General features: G+C 35.9%; 1 protein-coding gene across 6 annotated transcripts in view; it reads left to right on the top strand.

Annotated features, from left to right (window-relative positions):
• Positions 1–24,449, top strand: part of LOC149789180 (protein kinase C delta type-like) — a 227,101-nt gene that overhangs the window by 20,031 nt on the left and 182,621 nt on the right. The window contains exon 2 of one of the 6 annotated variants that reach the window (XM_089975323.1): positions 5,153–5,298. The exons of 4 other annotated variants lie outside the window; for them this stretch is intronic. The gene's annotated coding sequence lies outside the window, so the exon portion shown is untranslated. Of the gene's footprint in view, positions 1–5,152; positions 5,299–13,646; positions 13,784–24,449 lie in introns of those variants that run through there. One more of the 6 variants, XM_089975326.1, reaches the window with a different exon arrangement.

The following is a 24,449-nucleotide window of genomic DNA, read 5'->3' as shown; positions in this document are numbered from 1 at the left end:
ATGACATTAAAGTGATTACTTTTTTATTAATAAAAGAGGGATTAATCATATATGCAGTGGAAATTTTTTTATATATGTAACTTTGTTGTAAGAACAGGTATAATGTTATATGGCAAGAAATGTTCAGGATCAAGCCATAATGATGACATTTAAATAAGGTATAAATGTGGACTGTTTAGTTGGAATTATATTAAGGATAAATGTTTGTCTGCCTTGAGAATGCTTGTCGCCTGTACAGAAATGAACTGATATCATGTTAATTGGATGTAAGCTACATGCACCACTGATATCTATTACGAGTACCATTGAGTCAGACTACAAACAATAAAGATCCGGATCTGCAGTAGCATAATGCACCTGTAGAGTAGGGTCTATGTCCTTTTCTTCTACTGATTACTCCTAACAAACTGCACAGACCCAGATGGCCACTATCGCTTAACCCGCTTGAAGCAGCTGTTCTTCAGTGCCATTTTCATGATATTTGTGCTTGTTGTCTGCCATCATCTACGTTATTGTGTTCATTATTTATTGGCTGTTCAATTCGTATGTGTTTCTTCATCTCCTTGTTTCGGAAATGAGAACAATTAGACTTTTTCTCAGCTGTCTTGCTCCACTGTCTTTGAACAAACCGCCATCACATGATACTTGCCAGTCAACCCATTTTTGCAATGATGGACCCTCATTAATTACTTTAAATGATCACTCCTTGGCTCTCCACACTACATTGTGCTCTAAACGAACTGGGACTACATTCATCATTACCTAAATGTAAACAGAAGCTAAAAAAGAAACATTTCAAAGCTGGCCGGTGTAGAACAGGAAGAAGAATTCCAGTTATCTCCCTTATTTCGGCTCAACAATTTTAAAAATGTTCGGCCGTTAATTTAGATAATCTAATTCAAATCCCTATTAATTCGTCAACCTTTGTGTCAGCTATCCAAGAGATACCTCTGCGTATTGCATTATTCAATGCCCAGTCATTAGGACAACTGGAAAAGCACACAGAAATAGTTAATTTTATCAACGACCAGAATGTTGACGTCTTTTTCCTGACAGAAACATGGCTAAAAACATCAGGCGATGAGCCCAAGTGTGTGGATCGAACACTCACTGGTTACTCCATCAAGTCGTTCCCCCGTAATTCTTGTGGAGGTGGAATTGCTGTCATCACAAAGAACTCCATGATCAAACGTCTTAACCACACCACAACATTCAATTTCAACCACACTTTGTTTGAACTAGTCCAAACCACACTCACACTGGAGCAAAGGTCAGTCCATTTTTTCTGCCTATACCGCCCTCCTCGTAGTAGAAAAAACAAGTTGGCTGACTCTCTCTTTTCGGAACAGTTTCCGAATCTCATGGGCTATGGAAATTTGATAGGTGGCAACCTGATTATTCTTGGAGATTTCAGCTTTCACTTTGAATGTCCTGGATACCCAAATACATCAAAACTCATAGATTCCATTAATGTTTTCAACCTCAAACAGTCAGTTAACCAACCCACCCATAAACATGGTCATATTTTAGACTAGATTCTTCATAGACCTGATGATAACATTCTTCGGTCCTCCCTGGTATCCTATGACCTTGCACCAGATCACCTCTGCATTATATGCCATCTTGATGTATCAGTCCCTAACCCTCCACCTTTATCTGCTACTAAGAGAAACCTCTGTATGATAAATAGAACCAAATTAATGCATGACATCCAAGCTGACCTAACAACTTGCTTACCTCCTACAGCAGAACAACTCGATAACTGCCTGCATTCTTTGCTTGACAAACATGCCCCAGCTACCAAGTGCAGAGTATCAATTCAAAAGTGTTCTCCATGGTATAGCAGTGTTAGGGACCAGCTTCGCACTGCTAAAAGAGACTGCCATAAAGCTGAGAGGCTTTGGCTTTCCACAAGACTATTTCACTATTCATAAGCAAATCTATGAAACCGCTAAGAAGAATGTCACAGATATAGTCCATGCAGCAAAATCAGCCCACTACACTACTAAGATCATGGAAAGTTCCAGCTGCGAAGACCTCTTCGAGATTACTAACAAGCTGATGTCAAGGAACAAATCAACACCACTTCCAACTACCTTCTCTCCAGTCGACCTTCCAGACATGTTTGCAAATTTCTTCCGTGACAAAGTACAAACCATTAGAGATAAGCTTGACATCACAATTTCAGTTGATCGTTGTCACCATACACTTGGGATACAGAATTTGAGTGGCAACCATTAGCAGCATTTGAACCTGTCTGTATGGATTTCGAACATACAATCCTGACGAAGAGTGCACCAAAGTCATGTGAACTTGATCCATTTCCAACATCACTGCTGCTTGAGTGCTTAGATCCAGTATTGCCTTCACTAACTGATGTTATTAATACCTCTCTCTCATCCGGGGAATTCCCATTATTTTTCAAAACTGCCCTTGTAAAGCCTCTGCTGAAGAAACCAACACTAGACCATAACGATTTAAAGAACTACTGCCTAGTTTCTAATCTCCCATTCATATAAAAAATCTTAGAAAAGGTTGTTCTATCCCAGCTTGTATCTCATCTGAATTCAAACAGTCTTTTTAGCAATGTACAATCTGCATATCGCCCCTGCCACAGTACTGAAACTACTCTTCTAAAAGTAGTTAATGACATTCTCTCTGCGTTGGATAACGGAAAGATTACAGTCCTCACCCTCCTTGATTTGTCTGCAGCATTTGACACAATTGACCATGATATATTACTTCACTGTCTTCAGCATGTATTTGGCATTCATGATACAGCCTTAACTCATTCGGCCCCAGCACTGTTTTCGGTATCTCTGCTGATTTGCCTCAGAAGCACAAAGCCTTGTCTAACTGCTTGTGCCCCATAGTTTTTACCTGTTTGAAAACATCGTGCACATGCGTTCACTCTTACCTTAATTTCTCTTCTTATATCCAAACGAGATCCACAAAATTTTCACCATTTATTTCAAATGAATTTGTCAACACATTGATGTAATTTTTTTCCTATTTGTCGAAGTCTTTTACAACTTATTTATCCAGTATTTACAAACTTATGTGCAACGTTTATCCGCAAGAACTCCGTCATCATCACTGTCAGCATCATCATTTTCGGATGATTCAATCTCAGAAACTTCTATGTCCAAATCTAAATCTCACAAAATATTCAACTGCTGAACATATCTTTCCTCAGCTTGCTCAATATTTTCGTGATTAAACCCGAGAAACTCCACATTTTTGCTCTCAACAAAAATCACTCTTCCGTCCGCCATCATTTACGATTTTTCATGAACAGAACATGTGTAGTTAAACCGCTCTCAAACTTTAGCCTTTTGCTTCAGAACAATTCAAATTTCCACAAATGAAAGTAAAATCATTTCTGATTGGTTTAATAGTTGTTTAGTTCTTGGAATAAACCATTTCTAACCAATCAGAGACGTTGTATCTAACACACATTCATCACGCCTGGAGACGGGATTGGCCATTGAATGCAGTAAACAGTTCATGACTACAGGCGGGATCGGCCAATGAATTCAGAAACCACATCACGCCTACAGACGGGATCGGGGCCGAATGAGTTAATGTGGTTCAAGTCCTACTTGGTCAACAGGACACAAATTGTATCTGCAAATGGAATATACTCCAGCCCAGTTGATAAATGTTTGTGGTGTTCCACAGGGGTCTGTTCTTGGACCTGTTCTCTTCATTCTGTACACTCATTCGCTCTCAAGTGTCATAGATCATCATCCAGTGTCTCACCAATTTTGCGCTGATGACACCCAAATATACAAATCTAGCCACCCAACTGAAGTTGATGCTACCATCCAAGGTGTAGAGAGGTGTATTTCTGATGTGAAATCATGGATGACATGTAACAAGCTGCAGATGAATGATGATAAAACTGAGGCCATTCTGATCACAACACAAAGACATTCTCATTCACATCCTTTACCTCAAACAATAAATATCAGCAACACCAACATTAAATTCACACAATCAGTATGAAACCTATGTGTTACTCAGGACAGTACTCTCCCATTGCACCAACATGTCATGAACTTATGCAAGGCTGCATATCTTGAGCTGAGACGCATCAGCTCAGTTTGCAAATATCTTTCAGTTGATGCCACTAAAACACTTGTGTGTTCATTAGTACTTTCAAGACTGGACTATTGTAACTCAGTTCTGTCTGGTTCATTTCAATATCTGCTCCAGAAACTTCACATAGTTCAAAACACAGCTGCTCGGATCATACTTGGAGTACCATGATCAGAGCACACCTCCCCACTGCTCTGTACCCTACACTTGCTATCCATTCGATCCAGAATCAAACACAAAATTTGTTCTGTGTGCTACATTTCACTGTCGGACTCTAGTCCAGCATACCTTTCCGACCTCACCCATGTGTACACACCAGCAAGATACTTATGCTCCTCTTCTGACAATCATATACTCATTATTCCCACTATGAAAACAAAGTCATATGGACAGCGTTCTTTTGCATACCAGGGCCCAGCAATGTGGAATGAATTGCCCACTGAACTTAGACACAAAGACACAGTGATCCCATTCAAGAGTGCTCTCAAAACTCACTTATATCGACTGCAAGAACAAACTTAAAGACCTAATAATGTTTCCTGCCTTAAATATTCTCAGCATGTTATTTAATATTTTATAATTTCATGGTGTTTGTTTTTGTAATCATATCAATCATTATATATTATTTATCTTATAGGTGTTGTCTAATGTAAAGCGCTTAGAGCTTCTAAAGATTAGGCGCTATACAAAGCCCTCATTATTATTATTATTATTATTATGCAATGTTAGATCTGGGTTTGTGCATTTTGCAGTTGGACTCGACTTATAAATGAGTATACATGTATATGGTACAGTATAGTTGCCTATTGATAGGTGATGGTCTGTTGTCAAGTTCTTGTCTCTTTTAAGTGGGGAACTGGGACAGATTGAAATTTTCTGTGCTTTTAGCAGTATAGTCTCTGAGAAAGACCACTGCTTTCTTAAGGTACTTGAATGTGACTGTTAAAGATAATTTCTTTCTTGTCATACTTGAAAGTGACCATTCAACTTTTCTTATAATAAGACAAATGTAGTACCACTTTGAGCTGTGAGAGTTGTTTGTTTCTTTCAGCGACTTCTGCTGATGTTTCATTGAAGGGATTCATGGGAGGATTAACAGTAAATTACATTGGGGAACTATGTATAGAAATTTAGTGAACTCATTCAGCTGCTGTTATTGGTTGATAATAGAGAGATATTAATTACACAGGAAGGAGGGTAAGTGATAGCTGTGATAAGTAAAGGTGTACAAGATAGAACCTGCATGTGCATAATTTATACATGTATTATGGATATGGGAACTCATTATTAAATTAATGTAAACACCATTTACTGCACAGAGATCAAGAAACACCATTCCCTTTTTAACTCTTGCCATGATAACTCACAAACCCGCTTATAACACACGGTCATTCATGGATTCCATTTTTTTTCTTGAAAATACCCAAAATTTTACCCCTATTTGTTGAACATGAAGAAAATCATGATCAGTATTGGTAAGTGAAACCTTGATATATCACTTGTTTTGTCGTCAAAAATGGTTGATATGACCAGGAAATTATAATCAACATTATGACATTTAGTCTGAGTTTTCTCTGACCCTTGCCACCCCATTTTTTGATATTTGGACATTTATGTTGGAGTGTAGGGTCAGAGCGCATTCCCTATCGAAAAGTTGGAATTCGCCAGCACCATTTGGTGTTGGCATGGGGTAGTCACTTTCTAGCCAACCAGCAAACTTGAACAACCTTTCATCAAGATATACCTGCATGAAATCGATAGGAATATAATTTATTTTCTCAAAAATCGTGAGCATAGCATTCTTCATATCTTTAATCTGCTGACAGACGAGACGAAAGTACATCGGTGCAGAAATTTGACCTGAATCTGGCCATTTGCATTCCTAGTCACATGACTGTATGACTCTCGGAACCTACATGTCAATGACATCAGAAGTCATATAGTCCTGTGATATTGACAATAAACAAATTTCCCCAAGTTGTTGTACATAGAATTTGGACATATTATGTAGAAGTCATATAATGTTTGTAAATAAATAGAATGCATACCTAATTCTGAAAATATTTATTCTGAGAACAACGAACAGAAACCTGTTGGTATCGTAGCAGGTGGAGAAAACCATTTTCAAGAAGTACTGAGCACGTGTCAACGATGTTTTTTTGTTGGTGTCACGTGACTACCACATTGACACATGCTCTTCCTAGTGAATCTGGTTTTCTTCAAATTTCTGCAACATTTAAAGATTTTTGTCATTTTCACAATAAATATTTTGAGAAGTTTGTTTTTTCATTTTTCTGTAAAAATTACATGACTTTTATTTATATGTTCGATTTGTTTTCCTACAGCTACAATAGAAATAATTATTTGTTGATATCACATGACTGTATGACCTCTGATGTCTTTGAGATGTAGGTTGCGAGAGTTGTGTAGTCACGTGACTTGGAATGCGAATGGCCAGATCTAGGTCAAATTTTAGCAATGATATACTTTTGTTTCGTGTATCAGCGGATTAAAGACATAACGAATGCTATGATCGCAATTTCTGAGAAAATAAATCATACTCCTATCGATTTCATGCAGGTGTATCTCGATGAAATGTCGTTCAAGTTTGCTGGGCCGGCTAGTAAGCGGCTACCCCATGCCGACACCAAATGGTGTTGGCGAATTCCAACTTTTCGATAGGGAATGTGCTCTGACCCTACACCCCAACATAAATGTCCAAATATCAAAAATGGGGTGGCAAGGGTCAGAGGAAACTCGGACTATATGGCATAGTTCTCTGAAATAAATGTTCTGTCTGAAAGAGAACAATAATAATAACAATATTTTATTACTTTTTCCACATGAAACTCATTGTTTGTATGTATTGTGTGCTACATACACTTTAATAACATTATGAAATTATCAACTTTTAATAAGATGTCATGTATCTTGTAAAAAGTTCTTTCGAAACAACATTCTTTGTACAATATAAATAACAGTATGCAGCAAAATTTTGATCAATGAAAATGTCACAAATGCCTACTTGATTCAGCACTAAAATAAATACCAGTTAAATAAGTTTTTTTTTGTCAAATGAAATGTGTGTTTTAGTTATATCATTTAGGTGAGTATGCTCCTTGCATTGCATTCCACTACAGCAGAGAGCAAAGCAGGCAGCATACAGTTCAGTGAACCAGACCACTCAACAACATAAAGCAGTGGTCTAATACATGTACACAATATTTTTGTCTACTCATGATGGTTGTTAAAACCAGTTGGAGTAATGTTAATGATCTCGCAGCAGTTGGGCATCTTGAAAATAAAGGTCATTTTTACATAAAAATGAATAACTTAGTTAGAAAAAAAATCTTTGTTGACAATTATATTAAAATGATTATTCAGCCATTAAACAGACCCGTTTCCAAACCCCTTGTTTTTGGACCCCGCTGTGCACAAGTTATCGAGGGAGAGGTGTACTACTCAGATTGAATAAATTAATGTGTTCAGATTACCAGATTTTATATAAGAATTAATGGCTAAAACGTGGTATTTGACTCAAAAGTGTCTTGCCAAAGGTAATTTTTTTTTACTTGGTCCAAATTACTGCACAGTTAATTTTTTCATGATGTTCAACATCTTGGACCAGTAGATTTTTTGTTTTGTTGAACAGTTGACTAAAATACATTTTTTTATGCATTAGTTTACACCAAGTGGAGAGAGGTTATGGACACTATAAGATGCATATAACATTCAAGTAAATATAAGAAAAGTTTTTTTAAATAAAAATTACCACATCTGTTGGGAAGTGTTGCCAAAAGACCCACACTATCTCAAATATTCAAAGTGTAATTGTAAGAATCATTGTACTTTTTTCAGCAAATGGACTAATCAGATCTGGAATCTAGCCATTTTTGGAGGCTTTGTCAAGTATAATGGACAATGGGTGGATCCTTTCTAATTTGAGAGATGGTTTTTGACTGAAGTTTCAGGAACAACCCCCTCTATCAAGGACACCTGTGTTTTCCACCAGTCCAATCTGGCAAAATTAATGGAAGAGGTGTATACCCTTTTCAGAAAGGGGCAATAGAGAGTGACCAGAGTCGGCATTTTCCCATAGTCTATGCCCAAATCATCCTGGTCACCAAGAATAGTGGAAAATAATGTACTATGAAGGAACATTTCTTGATAGAAACCACTTCCTCAATCCAGAATTTGACGCGTCCATCAGATTGGGCCATCTCCATTGACCCTCAGGATGCCTCTAAGCACATCCCAGTGCAGCTCAACAACATACTTCCCTTTTTATTTCTTTTCAGTCCCAGGCTTGCGAGCAATAGCAGTGGACCCATTCAGCTTCTGTTTGTATATGCTTTCCCACTTTTCTGACTTATACAGAAATTCAGAACTTCCACTGCTTGTACCATTCTCATAGCCCCATTGTTTCTTGCACGTTACTTAAATTGTTGGTTTTACTTCCTTTCTTTTAACATATTTTAAGACCTAGCAATATTTTTTTGTAATGTTATGATATTAATCTTCTTTCTTGCTGAAAACGTAACATTAATAATTTCACAGGTATACAGTATGCATCTGTACATATTTGGTGGTATCCATGTACTTTGTTTTGTTTAAAATGACAAACTATTTTGTCTTTGAATGAGTTTGCATTGTCATTTTGTTTTGGTGAATAATGAAAAAAATGTCTCTGTTTAATTGGTTGAAAAAAGTCCTCATGAGACACAGTGATCAGTTGAACAAATGAATCAATAAGAATTATTCCCTTTAACGAGTTATAAGGATAATGAAACTGGTGATGAATAGACCACCTCAGCAGATGGGAGGGACTGCCTCCACATACCTTCAGGCAGTACCTTCTAGAAAATATTCTTTGTTTATTTGCAATGAAATGAAGTGAAAATATAATACAGAAAAAGTTTTTTTTTGTTTTAAATCAATGAACTTAAATGCGTTGCTTATCTAAAATGTCATTGAACATTCATCTTGGTCTCATTATACAAGTGTGAGACATGGCAGGTATTTCATTGTTGTAGCCATCCAACTATCCATTATCTTAATTTCAACAAATTTTTTCTTTCAAAATGACCGATTCTCCAGTTTACATTAGTGAAATGTTATAGCAGAACAGGATAAACAGAGGACAATCCAACTTTATCTTTTGATTTAAAAGTCATAGTTGTAAGAATCATGGGTTTAGTGCCATGGTCCGACTATAAAGTTTCACAATTTCAGACATTTAAAGCATACAATTAGAGCTCCGAATGACCATTGTATTTGCATTTTATATGCAGAAAGATTGACCAAAAATGCTTCAAGAAATTTTGTAATACATTAAAATTATGCAAAAAGGTTAATTTTAATCATTCTTTCCAAAGATGCCAGTGAATTGCTGCATAACCAGAAGTATAGTCCAAGTTGAATGATGGGACATTTGATCAGAATAAACACTACTGTTTGTTAAAGTTCAGGGTGTTTGATGCATGTTTTGAAATGATAGGACTTGTTTTTTATGAGAGCACTCACTTAGGAAGAGCCATATCAAAGAATGCATACTGAATTAATCTTGGTGACTAAGCTGTATAACACCATCAAAAGAGCGTGATTAATGTCTTGATGATAAAGACTCAGTCACATTGCACAAGCTTATTTTTGTAGTTTTCACAAAATACCCCATCACATTTTTTTAAAAGCTACATTTGCCAAATACTTGTTCTGTTTGTTGAGATCAAAGGTACATTATAAAATGAATTGAGATTGACAGTAACAGAATAATTCGAAATATTACTGTCAGTTGTCCTTTGATGTACTTATTGACATAAGTTGATTTAGAGCAAGTGACTTGTGATGGGAGGATCATGATCATATAATTCATTGTTCATAGAGTTTAATCATTTCAGTGACTGTTGGGGTCAAAATAAATATGCTATACCACCTGTCAAACAGATAACATACAAGTACATGTAGTATGAGACATTATATTGTCAAATCATAGAGAAAACAAAATCTTGATGCTGCAAGATTTCATATTCAGGGGGATTGATGGCTGCAACATTATGGTAACTGTACATAAGTTTGGACTACCATAAAAATTGTGTTGTTTCAGTTTAATTTTCATAAGCAGTTAGTTGACAGAATACTGGCATTGTCCCATTAAAAATCAGATTTTTTTAAAATCTGAAGTTGCAATAAAAATGAGAATTCCAACCCAAATATCCATCCTGACTGCATTTTCAGTACATAAATATTTGCCATGGTTATTCACTAATTTCTTTCATTTTGTTTTCAATTAAAAAAAATTTTTTTTTAACAGCACCATATATATACTTGCTTCTAAGCTGAGTCCAACTGCAAACTGCACAGACACAGATCTGCCATCGCATAAAGAACCACCCAATCATGGTCTGTGGAGCTTGATAGAAGTAATTAGTAGAACAAACAACATAGACCCTGGTCTGCAGGTGCATTAAGCTTTGGCAGATCAGGATCTTTGTTGTTTGCAGTTTGACTTTGAAATGAATATATATGGTATATCTGTTCACCTTTACTGTATATACATGTACTTGATTATATATACTTGATAATAAGTCATCAAACTGTAAACAACAAATATCATTATATGCTGCCATAGCAAATGTGCCTGCCAATAATGGTCTGTTTTTTGTTGTTCTGATTACTTCTAACAAGCTGCACAGACCTAGATCTGTTGGTACATTATGCGACAGCAGATCTGCACCTGCAGTTGGATTCGACTTATAAGCGAGTATATACAGTAGATCTTAAATAGACATAATGATTGAAATTATAGTGGGTTTTGAAATTGCATCTTTTCATTTTTGCTTCTTAACATCAGAATATTTCCAATATTTTAAATTGAAAATTGATATAACCTTTGTGACAAAATATTGGGTCTCAAATCTGTAAAAAAGAAAGTTAAAGTTTTGGTCTTGATGGGTCTTCTCATCAAAATTATCTTGACATTTGTCCATCAAAAATAAACTTGTGCTGGGTTTTGGAATGGGGTTAATTGCATTGTATATTAAGCTCAGTTCAAGGTAATCATGTATTTAGTAACAAGTTTTGGAATTCATCAGATTTACTGTTTGAATAATAATAATAATAATAATAATAATAGTTTATTGACATTGGATCTGAGTTTACTGTTTGAGCAGAATAGAAGGATTCTGATTGGGAATTTATGTAATTTTTTACCATTGTTTTATAAACTGAACAACTTCATTTACAGCAATTTTAATTTACAGGAAAAAAAGTAGAAAATGTTAACAAAAACACCTTTTTACCAAATGGGGTTAATCTTTGACAGATATTTGCAGAGATTAGGAGAAATCCCACCTTTTCAGAGAGGGTAAAATTTAAGAAAGAGCAACAATTTTTAGTGTCATTGAAATAGAATTATTTAAAAAGAAACCTTCAGTGAACTTAAACTTAAGCTTTATTTATATTATGTCTTTTAGATCCAGCTCATGGTCTGAAAATAAAATATAATGAACAGAAGATATTGACAGATTTTGCGGCTCATTTGCCTATAAAGCCAGCATACACCTGATATACCATGTGTCGAACTATCTGTTGAGAAAGCAACTACAAAAAAAGAAAATAATTGTACAAATAAATATGGTGTATAGATAAATATAGGAATCCTGGATGGCCAAGTGGTCTAAAGCACTTGCCATTACTGATCAATGCCATCTCACTTTTGTCCACATGGGTTTGATTCTCAGGCTTGGCCGGTGAGGGTATGTGAAAAAGCTTGCCAGTAGCTTCCTGTGGTTTAGTGTTTCTGACCATTTTTTTCCATGGGTTCAAGCTCCACCAGTGATACTGGCTTCCATGTATAGCCTATCATGTGCTGAAAAATGGTGTTAAACCCAAAACAATAACAAATAAATATGATGGAGAATTAAATCTTTGCAATAATTAAGACATTTTTTTATGGCTGTTGTCTGCTGAAAACAATGTACATTGCAAGTTGGTCAAATAATAGACTGGAATTTGGGAACATAGCTGTATTCCCCCACTCTTACAAAGTTGTGTGATGTAATGCATCGCTCAAGAGCATGATATCAGAATGTCAAAATATTGAATTGGACTTCATATCCCCATATGCTGTATGTACAGTATTATTTCAGTACAGACATATTGAATTAGACTTAATATCCCCATTTACTGTCTGTACAGTATTATTTCAGTACAGACATATTGAATTAGGCTTCATATTCTCATATACTGTCTGTACAATATTATTTCAGTACAGACATATTGAATTAGTCTTCATGTCCCCATATACTGTATGTACAGTATTATTTCAGTACAGACATATTGATCTAGACTTCATATCCCCATATACTGTCTGTACGGTATTATTTCAGTACCATCATGTGAGCATATTTATACAGTAAACCAATCATCTATACCCATTCAAAGACATTGATCTTGCCTGATTGGTTTCCCAGATAACTGGTAATTTTATACACAGTAGCTTGTGTATCATTTCATTAATGATTGATGACTGTAGATAATTGACTTGGAGATTATCAGTGTTTTCACTGAGCTGCCAATTCATGTTGACTTGTTAAAAAGAAGGTTTTGTTTCAGCACCAGTCAGGGATTCTCAGTTTGGTATCGCTTGTCCATGACCAGTTCTACTGATGACTATGCACATTTAATGCATTTATAATAAATGCTGTTAATAGTGACATCCTGGAAAGTTCACATACTAATGAAATCAAACCAAGAAAGCATTGTCGGCTGGGTTCATTGCTCCAAAGGGATACAGTAATGAAATATAATACACCAGATGCAGTAAACTGCCATTTTTAAGTTTTATATGAGACAGCCGTGGCTACACTCCTTTCAGAACAGTAATATCTTCTTGTCATGTTTTTCTGCATCCAAGTAGTCATTACTCTGTGTGTGTGTGTGTGTGTGTGTGTAGATTGAATGACATATTAGCACAATATTGGCTATATGGAGCTGATTTTAAATTCATTTTTGACAATGTAAATATAAATTGCCCCCCAAAAGAGAATGTCATCCTTCCCAAAAAATGTAAACAGAAGAAAGATAGATATCTTTTCAGTCTGAAAAAATTCCAATCATTTAGCAACTTGAAATATAAAGAGATGGAGAGAGAGATCTTTATAGGCAGTAATGTATAATAATCTACTACTTACCATGCTGGATGATCAGTTTAGACCCTGATTTGTCAGTACATTATGTGCAGCTTTCCAGTTGGGGTACACTTTAGAATAAGAATGAATACATACAGTTTGAAAATCTACCAAAATCCACTTGCTCACTCAGCAAGTACTAAACATTTTTAGTCATCCAGAATAAACTCTTGTACCTTTCAAGCTGCTATAAAACTATGTAAACAGATGATGATGCTAACAACATAAATTCGACTGTGAAGGTTGTTTTCATGAAATTATTCTTTGACCTTTCTGACATCAGTTGTAGGTAATTAGAGACCAGTCTGTGTTATTAGTGTTGAAGAGCGAGAAGAAAGTGCTGGTAGCTTAAACAAAACATATGGAAACAAACTTCAGTTGAAAGCATATGCTTGCTGTAAAGAGAGTCAGCAATATTCTTGAGAGAACATTCATTTGGTAAAGAGAAATACTGCTCAGTCCTGAATCAGCACAATTAGCCTGTGCCAGATCAGGTGAGTAATTGGAAAATTCACTGGATTGCCAGAAATGTCCATTTTCCAGATGAATGTATATCATTTGTTTGTTATCACTATCAGTGTATCTCTCTGTTAAATAATGTATTTAACATACACACTTTAAAGTTGAATTGTTATTGTAGCTTTGATTAGTGCAAATCAGCATTGCTTTTATTGACATGTATCAAGAACATCAGTCAATAGTTTTGTGTAATTCACCAGTACAATATTGCTTGCCAAGAATATTGGTTATTTGTGAATTTCTTATGAAGACTTTTTGAAGACATAATAATTGTACTGGGATTTGATCCAGTTTAGTCTTATCTTGGAAAGACTTTGGATTTTTTAGATTTTGCCTTAGACTCTACTTAAATCTACTTTTAAAGTCTATACGTTTAATTAAGATGCATGTGTCAAGTCTGTATTATTGCAAGAAGCTTAGACATCTGTCAGTCAAATAATGCTTTACCAGACCAAGGTTTACATTTCAGCCTTGGTTTAAACATGTATGTATGTTTGTACTGATTAAAAGAGTCTAATCAAGTCATATAGATACTGTATTTGGAAGGAGATGGTGGCCTTATGACTGGCACACTAGCCTCTGGCCATGTTTGAATCCTGGTGGTGGAAAGAAACTATTTCTGAACATCATTGTCAAGTTGTTGTTGTTTTGGGGTTTAATGCTATTTCTATGCTCAAGATAGGCTATGTATGGTGGCCAGTATAAGTGGTAGAGGAAGAGCATGGGAAAACCTCAGTATAAACCACTAACCCACATGAACCTTATGGCAGCTTTCTCACATACCCATAGTGGCTGAGCCCAAGACTCAAACCCATGCAGACAGAGGTGAGATGGCAGTGATTGGTAAAGGCAAGTACTTTAAACCAATAAGCCACCTGGGATCCCTCATTGTCAACTATGATTCTAAATAGCATGCTGTCAATACAATGGTGAAATTAAAATGTGGGTCCCAGTGAAGATAGAGTCATACCCTGTGCCTGGGTCCCAGTGGAGGTGGAGTCATACCCTGTGCCTGGGTCCCAGTGGAGGTGGAGTCATACCCTGTGCCTGGGTCCCAGTGGAGGTGGAGTCTTACCCTGTGCCTGTGCCTGGGTCCCAGTGGAGTTGGAGTCATACCCTTGCCTGGGTCCCAGTGGAGTTGGAGTCATACCCTTGCCTGGGTCCCAGTTGAGGTGGAGTCCTGTTCATACCCTTGGTATTTGAAAAGCAAGGTGCAAGTTGCTGCCATAGAAGTTCTGTTAACACCCCAGAACGTTCATCAGCACATTTGCCCATAATACTTTATATACAGGTGTGTGGCAGTAATTGGTGTGTGTGTGTGTGCATGTGTGTGTCTGCGTCTGTGTGTGATTTGGAGTTTTTAATGTAGCTTTAACAATTTTTCAGCCTCATTGCTACAATGTCTGCAGTGTGGCAGTTTATACTGCTGTCTAGCACTGGGGCATCATGCTATGCTACAGACATCTAGCATGCTGTCCCACCAAGTCACAACAAGGCTTAACAGAACCTCTTAATGCTGAGCACCTAGTGAGAGAGCTGTTAGGGCAGTAATTGGTAGATCAGTAGGTACCCATGTGTAACAAATGTGTAACTTCAGGCAGCAAAGACCTAGATATGCCATAGCATGATGCACTAGCTGATTAGGGTCTGTGCTATTTTCTTGAAGTCATTTTTTAAGTGATGGCAGATCTGGATCTACATTTACCTGCAGATGTATCTGTACCAACATGATATATGCCAGAAAATTAAACAGTGAACATTCCTGCACAGTGCTTTTGTAAAACTATCCTTTGGGCTGTTTATAGTTAATTGTCTAGGTGGTAATTCAATAGAAAGGTAGTCAGAGATAAACAACCACCATTCACATATTACATACTTAACTGACTGACAAAAGCTAGGGCAATGTCATGTTAAGTCCCATCAGACATTGCCTGCTACAGGTAACAGTAGACAGTACTGCCTGTGACTGTTGATATAGAATGGACAGTTAGTCTGGTTCCATATGGAAAGTCCCTTCTGCAGGCAAGCTGATATGCTTATTCACCAGCTCAGGTGCAGTAGGAAGATAAATAATTAAAAAAAAAACATGATTATTTTGGTTGTTGTTTGAAGTGCATGTATGCCATATTTATTTAAAGAGAGCGTATGATAAATAATTTCTTGTATGCACAGAATTAAATGCAGAGCTGAATCTCAAGAGTAAGGAAAAGACAACTGTCGTCTGCTTTCAAGAAAATCAAACTTTGATAACCTACACTGTAATGGGTGTGGCAGTTGCATTTTTGACAATCCTTCACATCAGTGCAGAGAGATTGTTTTCTCTGCTGAGAAAAATTCAACAAGCTCTTAGGGGAGGTCAGAACGACAGTTCCATCACGGCTCTAAGGGACTGACCATTTACTTTTCGGGGTTAGGGATCCAGGAATTTTTTTTCACTTCCCTTAAGATAATTTACTCTTTTCAGCAAATATAATGGAGATACTAGGTGCATTTTTCTGTAAATCAGTGCAAGAATGTTTTTTCTAAGCTATGTGAAAATTTGAATTTTTTTCTCCCGTTACTCCTTCCTCCTTGAATGGTCAGTCCCTAATGAGTGCAAAGACGAACAAAAAGGATGCTTGCATTACCTTCAGATCCCTTTCTGAATTATTGAGAACTGCAAAGACTATACATACTGTTAACAATGTGTTACACTCTCCAGTGATTTTTCAAGACAGAAACATGCAGTTTTTCATTTAATGTTTGTGATTTGGTGATGTGTATGATGATGATATTTGACAATACAAAGTCTACATACTATTTTTTTGTTTTCTTATCATAGAAAACAGATATGTTGTTATCTATTATTCTGATTTTAATTTCCAGTTATTATTTCTAAACTGCCCATGTGGCCTAATGGTTAGAGCATCCGCCTTGGATGCGGGAGGTTGTGGGTTCAGTCCCAGGCCGAATCATACCAAAGGCTTATAAAAATGGTACTAACAGATGCCTCGCTTGGCACTCAGCATTAAGAGGTTAGTGATAGGACTGGTCAGCTTGGTGTCAGGAAAATGTGACTGGGGGGGGGGGACATCATGCTACATGTCTTCAGCGTGATTGATGCCCCAGTGCTAGACATCACTATAAACTGCCACATTACAGACATCATGGCGAAATGACTGAAAAATTGTTAAAGCTACATTAAAAATCCAAATCACATCACATACAACATTATTCTAAGCCTATATAAGATGATAACTTATTTTCTGTTGTATAATGTTGCTTTTTGTTTCACACACACTGCCCCCTTCCCCATCTTGGGACTAGAAAACACATTTTTTGAATCTCAAAAACCCTTAGCACTGGCATGAGCTTGGCAGGCAGATATGTCTGTACTGCTTGCATTTGGGTGAATCATTATACATGGGAATATATGTGGGTGAATTATGCCATCATTTGGTATGGCTTTGTGTCTCTTGTGCATTATCAGTCCATTTAGTGTTTTCCATCAACAATTGATATTTTCAACATCTCCAAAAACATGGGCCAGATTTCAACTGAATTTTACTGAGAATATCCTGGACCGAAAGTTTTTAAAGTTTGTATGAATGATAACTGCTGATCTGTCATAAAATATGATTGCCATTACTATAAATAACAAATGTCTAATGATCGACTCCTCACTGAACAGAATTAGACCAATTTTGACTGAACACATTCTAGCATGAAGGTCTTTTGATTTTTGGTTCAGATTGTGTCAGATTAAACTGCTGAAGAAAGTTTGACTAACTTCGATGGAATTACCTTGACATGAAGCTTTTAAAGGTTTTGCAAAAGATGCTGATCTGCCATTTGATATGGCCAACATACTAAAAATAGGGAGCCTTTTAATGACATCATCTAAAAAGAACCATTATTTATGGAATTTGCAAAGGTCCTGTCATGAAACACTGTCTAATTCATACAAAAGATATCCATGTATCATCAGCTACAGCTGCAGTTACTAAAAGTAGAACTTTTAAATAACATTTCCTTAAAAACCACATTTTTAGAATGTAGTGAAATTTTGCAGCATCCCATTTTGAACTTGTGAAGGATTTTACAGTTTGTACAAATGATTATGATCTCTATTGTCAGATATTGTGTCAGTTACTTTTAATAGAAAAAAAAACTTTAAAACAACTTCTAAAAAATTGATGTTTATAATTATATTAAATTTGACATAATATTGGCATGAAAGCGTTTTAAGTTTGAACAAAATGATGCCTATCCACTATTAGATGTATGTACAAAGATTGTTACCTAAGGTTCAAATATATTTAAACAACTTCTCAAGTTCTGAATAGATAATGATTAAATTTGACAAAAAGCATCCTGGCCTTTCAAATTTATACAAATAATGCAGATCTGATATAAAATATGTCTGCAATGATAAAAGGATAGAAATTCCTTTAAATAATAATTTTTCAAATATCGCTCAAGAGAATTTATTCAGATGGTATAAATGTATATGAATGGTTCATAGTTGTCACTAGTCAGCCTTGTTTGATCTTTTAATTACAATATTACTTGTGGGGATAAGTACATGTACTGATGATTGTAATTTTTTTAAATTCGTTTTTTTCCCCACAATGAAAAGTCACATAATCAAGCCATAATGAAATGTCATAATCATGCAATAATGGAAAGTTACATAATCAAGCCATAATGAAAAGTCACATAGTCAAGCCATAGTGAAATGTCACATAATCAAGCTGACCGCTTCGGTGGCCTAGTGGTTAGAGCATCCACCTTGGATGCAGGAGGTCGTGGATTTGAATCCCAACTGAGTCATACCAAAGACTTACAAAAATGGTACTAACAGCTACCATGCTAGGCACTCAGCATTAAGAGGTTAGTGTTAGGACAGGTTGGCCTGGTGTCAGGATAATGTGAGTGGGTGGGACATCATGCTACATGTCTGTGGCATGATGCCTCATTGCTAAACATCACTATAAACTGTCACACTGCAGATATCATAGTGATATGACTGAAATATTGTTCAAGGTACATTAAAAATCAAAATCACACAGTCAGAGAATGATGAAAATGATAATTATAACAATGGATACATAAATAATGCATGTCACTGATTATTATTACTGCCACACTGCAGACATCATAGCGATGTTGTTGTTGTAGGGTTTAACACCATTTTTCAGCACACGATAGGCTATACATGGCGGCCAGTATTAATGGTGGAGGAAGAACCCGGGAAAACCCCGGAAAGAACCACCGACCCACGAGAAGCTACTGGCAAGCTTTTTCACATACCCACATTGGATGAATCCGAGACTCGAACCCATGCAGACAGAGGTGAGATGGCAGTGATCTGTAACGGAGATCACTTTAAACAACTCGGCCACTCGGGGCCCCAGTGATATGACTGAAAAATTGTTTATGCTACATTAAAAATCCAAATCTCTCTCACACACACACACACACACACACACACAATCAAGCCACAATGAAATGTGACATAATCAAGCCATAATGAAATGTCACATAATTAGGCAATAATGAAATGTTACATAATCAAGCCACAATGAAAAGTCACATAATCAAGAAGTAATGAAAAGTCACATCATGCAATAATGAAAAGTCACAGAATCATGAAATAATGAAAAGTCACATAATGAAGCATAATCAGGCAATAATGAAAAGTCACATAATCAGGCAATAATGAAAAGTCACATACTCAGGCTATAATGAAAAGTCACATATTCAGGCTATAATGAAAAGTCACATAATCAGGCAGTAATGAAAAGTCACATACTCAGGCAATAATGAAAAGTCACATACTCAGGCAATAATGAAAAGTCACATAATCAGGCAGTAATGAAAAGTCACATACTCAGGCAATAATGAAAAGTCACATAATCAGGCAGTAATGAAAAGTCACATAATGAAGCATAATCAGGCAATAATGAAAAGTCACATAATCAGGCAATAATAAAAAGTCACATACTCAGGCAATAATGAAAAGTCACATAATCAGGCTATAATGAAAAGTCACATAATCAGGTAGTAATGAAAAGTCACATACTCAGGCAATAATGAAAAGTCACATAATCAGGTTATAATGAAAAGTCACATAATCAGGTTATAATGAAAAGTTGCATAATCAAGCAGTGTACATATTGAAAGAGTGGTAGAAATCACAAGAACAGTCAACACATGTAGTTTTAATTACTTAACACTACAACTTGCAAGTGGGAAACTACATACTTCATGCATATCCTTCCATGCTGATAAACCATTACATGAGTGCAGACTGAACACTGTTTCTTGGTCTAGAAGATAAATGTGTCTTGAATGTGTATTGTGGCAGGAATAGAAAGGATAAACAGTAACAAAGCACTGGGTGTGCACTGTTTCTCCAGTGAAGTTATTTAATGCATAGCCTTTATGTTGGAAGTTTTTGTAGGCCCATTAGAGGTTTCATCTTCAGTCTCAACTTCACATGCTTTTATTATTGTTCAGATCACATTTCTTATGATTTTACACAGTAGCATGTTGTGGACATTCTTCAAATACAGCTTTTCATTAAAGGTCAGCTTATTTCATCTGGATGGGGGTTGAGTTGGGATCTTCTTTGAGCCAGGATACTTATTTTATTTACCTCAAAAATACATAATTTTTCAACTAATTGATATAATTAGTTCTTTTTTATAACACCAACCTGAGTATGAACATTTGTTTCAAGCTATTTTGGGGTCAAAAAGTCCCTGAGGTCCCCCTCTTCCAAAAATTAAGTGATTGGTTATTAGGTAATATGGAGTAAAATGATGCCAATTACTTAATTCTCGGTTGACGGAATCATTTATTGATTGATTCAAATACAATATCAGGGCTTGAATTTAATGTTCCCATGCTCCAAAAATGTGATTGAATGGTGGAAATGAGATTTCAAGTCCATGGTTCAATGTGCACATGTTAATTTTGTGATTGCAGCACATCATTAGTAAAACTCCATTAAAATATGTCAGTTTGTTGTTGTTGTTGTATGGTTTAATGCCATTTTTTAGCACATGATAGGCTATACATGGCGGCCAGTATTTAATGGTGGAGGAAGAACCCGGGAAAACCCCGGAAAGAACCACCAACCCACGAAAAGCTACTGGCAAGTTTTCTCACATACCCACATTGGCTGAATCCGAGATCGAACCTACACAGACAGAGGTGAGATGGCAGTGATCCGTTACGGAGAGTGCTTTAGACCACGCGGCTACTCGGGGCCCCCATGTCATTTTAGTGCTATATGCATTACAGTTGCATGGTATTACCAGTACACAGGTTTACTATGGTATTTTGTTCCAGAGTTACACATTTAATGCTACAGCATGTTTTCATTTTACTTGACAAAATAAAATTTAAAATAATTATTAATTTTTTTCCCCAAACAACTGTATTTGTCACAGATTAAGTTTGAATATTTCAACTCTAATTATATTTATGATCCTTCAGTCACATGTTTGACCCTTGTCACATGTACCAACATGGTGGCCCAATGTTTAAGTTGTAAAAGACATTCATTTCAAATCCAGAGTTTTGGAAACCATTCTGATTCAAAAACAAAAATAAAAGTTATTTATTTTATTATAATCCAAAGATTGTAAGAGGAGCAATTGTTTTCTGTTTTAATTTTATGTAATTTCTCAAGCCCACTAAAACCGCTCCGGTGGCCTAGTGGTTAGAGCATCTGCCTCAGAAGCGGGAGGTCGTGGGTTCGATCCCCGGCCAAGTCATACGAAACACTTACAAAAATGGTACTAACAGCTGCCTCGCTTGGCGCTCAGCATTAAGAAGTTAGTGTTAGGACTGGTCGGCCTGGTGTCAGGATAATGTGACTGGGTGGGACATCATGCTACATGTCTGCGGCATGATGCCCCAGTGCTAGACATCACTGTAAACTGCCACACTGCAGACATCGTAGCGATATGACTGAAAAATTGTTAAAGCTACGTTAAAAATCCAAATTGCATCACAACATCAAGTCCACTAAAAAATGTATAATGTGTTGGATTGGTGTGTTATATATACACCGCCTTCTCTGATAAAATATTGACCAATCGTTGGCATTCCATTCAATGTTTCCCTGCATATTATATCAATAGTACACTAGTAAATTGTAGGTATTGACGTCAGCACTTACTATTTCACTCAACAAGCATTCTAATGTCAGTCAGCACAGAGTCTTTTACAGGTTTTCAGCTATAGTGTAAGTTGAATCAACTCACTTTAGTACAACTTTTACAACAGTTAAAACATACAAGTTGCAAATTTTCTACCATAAAGTACTGCATGTTTAAATTTGAGAGGGAATGGGTCTCCAATTTTCATTTGAGATGAGATATTATATTATTTCTTTTCTCCAGATACTTATTTATCAAATCATGTAATGTTTATGATGTTATTTTACCTTATTTCAGAGCAAGATATTTTTTCCAGCTATTGATGGGCAGAATTTTTTTCCTTAAATTTGTGTCAGGTCCCTGTCTTGCAGCATCAAATTGTGTGTCGCAAATATATTTGCAGTATACTGTGGTACATCTCACAGTATATTTAGAAATAATGCACTACAACATTACCATGGTACCCAGTTCTAATACACATACATAATTCCTGTTATGCTAGATACAGTAGACAAATAGTGTGGCCATGCATGTACATGAACCTACTGATGATACATTGTGGAGTATGGCACAGCCGTTCTGTTTTAAGGGAATGTAGGATATTCTTTAGCCCCAAGTAACTTTATTGACAAAGTAAGGAAATATTTTTCTTCTCCTAGGTAAAAATCTGTTATCATGTGTTTGATTACTTGCACCACTTGAAATATTTTTGTGTATGATGTTCAGTTGCAGAATTTGTCACGGATATTGCATAGAATGCCCCAAAAAGGCTGTTCTTACCACTTCCTAGAGTTCTTTATCCTTGCATAGTGCAAAAATTCCTGCATGGACATGTGTATGAATCAGATTTCCTATATACGGAAGCTAAACAATTCAGCTGAACAGTAGAGCCAAACCTGTCAATAGTGGCCAACTATGGGAAAAGGCCAGGCTGGCAGTAAGATAAGATAAGAATTCTTTATTTCAGACTACATAGTCCAGACATCTAAATTAAAATATAAATGTAAAAATATTGTATACATAAAAGAGCATATATCATATGTACAAGTATACAGATACATCTACAGTTAACTGCGCCCTGCATTGTTAAGAATGAAATTAAGTTGCACATTTGAAGAGTAATTTGTTCCATCTGCTAATAATATTAGAATTTAAATGAATGGCATAGTTTCAAAGAGATTTCAATATACAGTTCTAACTAATACACATGTAGCCTTTATATGGAGGTTCAGACTTGGTTTTTGAACAGGTACCATGCACTAAATAACATTATTATTATTATTATTATTAATTTAGTATTCATAAAGTATATATATATATATATATATATATATATATATATATATATATATATATATATATATATATATATATATATATATAGTCATTCCATGTGCTTGGTTCCTCACAGGATTACTGTATCCTTCTCACATTATTAAATCCTATAAAATAAATTGTCACTGAGTCTGAAAATAAAAAAAGTAAAAAAATGCTTTAATTTTGTTTGTGTTGTACGCCATGACAAAAGACTATTTTCTTCTATTTGACAGCTTACATATGACTGTAAAACAGAGGACAGGCTATTTGTTTGGGCAACTTTATTTATTAGGCTATTTGTTTGGGCAACTTTATTTATTAGACTTAAGAACAGCTTTTCTCACTTAAAGCAATATTTGGATTTACCATTTGTGCGGCTTCCCAAGTTCAAACGAATCAGCATATGTGAGACCTGTGATGAATAGGGAATTAAATGAACTTTATTTGGCTATTGTTATTATCATCTGAAGCAAAACATCACATGCTTTATAGACGTGTTTTTTTTTTAAATATTGAATGACCCTTGAATGTGATGAATTGGTATCTTGTTACAATTAAATTGTATTCATCTGATAAAGTTTGAATTAACATAATGTTTCAAAAAAATTTAAGATTTGGAAAAAAGCCGATTACACTGTTATAGAAGGTAACTTTCATTTTTGCTCTGACAAAACACCTACTTTTCTCATTGCATGTATCTTGGTTATGAACTAATTCTCCCCTTTCCTGCTACTGAAAAAATTCACTTCCTTTTGAATCTGATATAATATCTTTTTAATTACACTGACAAGTGTGACTCGAGTATGAGTGATTCACAAACTATTCCTTTATGTAACCAACCATCCTCATTAAACAAACTTTCATTTGCATGTATATAGTAACCTCATAAAGAGGGGTCCTGAGTGGCTGAGTGGTCTAAAGTGCTTTCCGTTATGGATCACTGCCAAAGTTCTCACCTCTGTCTGCATTTGTTCGAGTCTTGGATTCGGCCAATGTGGGTATGTGAGATTAAGCTTGCCAGAAGCTTCTCGAGGGTCGGTGGTTCTTTCCAGGCATTTCCTGGGTTCTTCCTCCACCATTAATACTGGCCGCCATGTATAGCCTATTGTGTGCTGAAAAATGGCATTAAACCCTACAACAGCAACAACAACAACCTCTTAAAGATGAGAGA

The sequence above is a fragment of the Sinohyriopsis cumingii genome, chromosome 11 (assembly GCF_028554795.1).
Source record: "Sinohyriopsis cumingii isolate HCF-2022 chromosome 11, ASM2855479v2, whole genome shotgun sequence".
NCBI classification, from domain to species: Eukaryota; Metazoa; Mollusca; class Bivalvia; order Unionida; family Unionidae; genus Sinohyriopsis; species Sinohyriopsis cumingii.
Note: the sequence above shows the minus strand (reverse complement) of the source record. Positions and strands in the feature narration are given on the sequence as shown.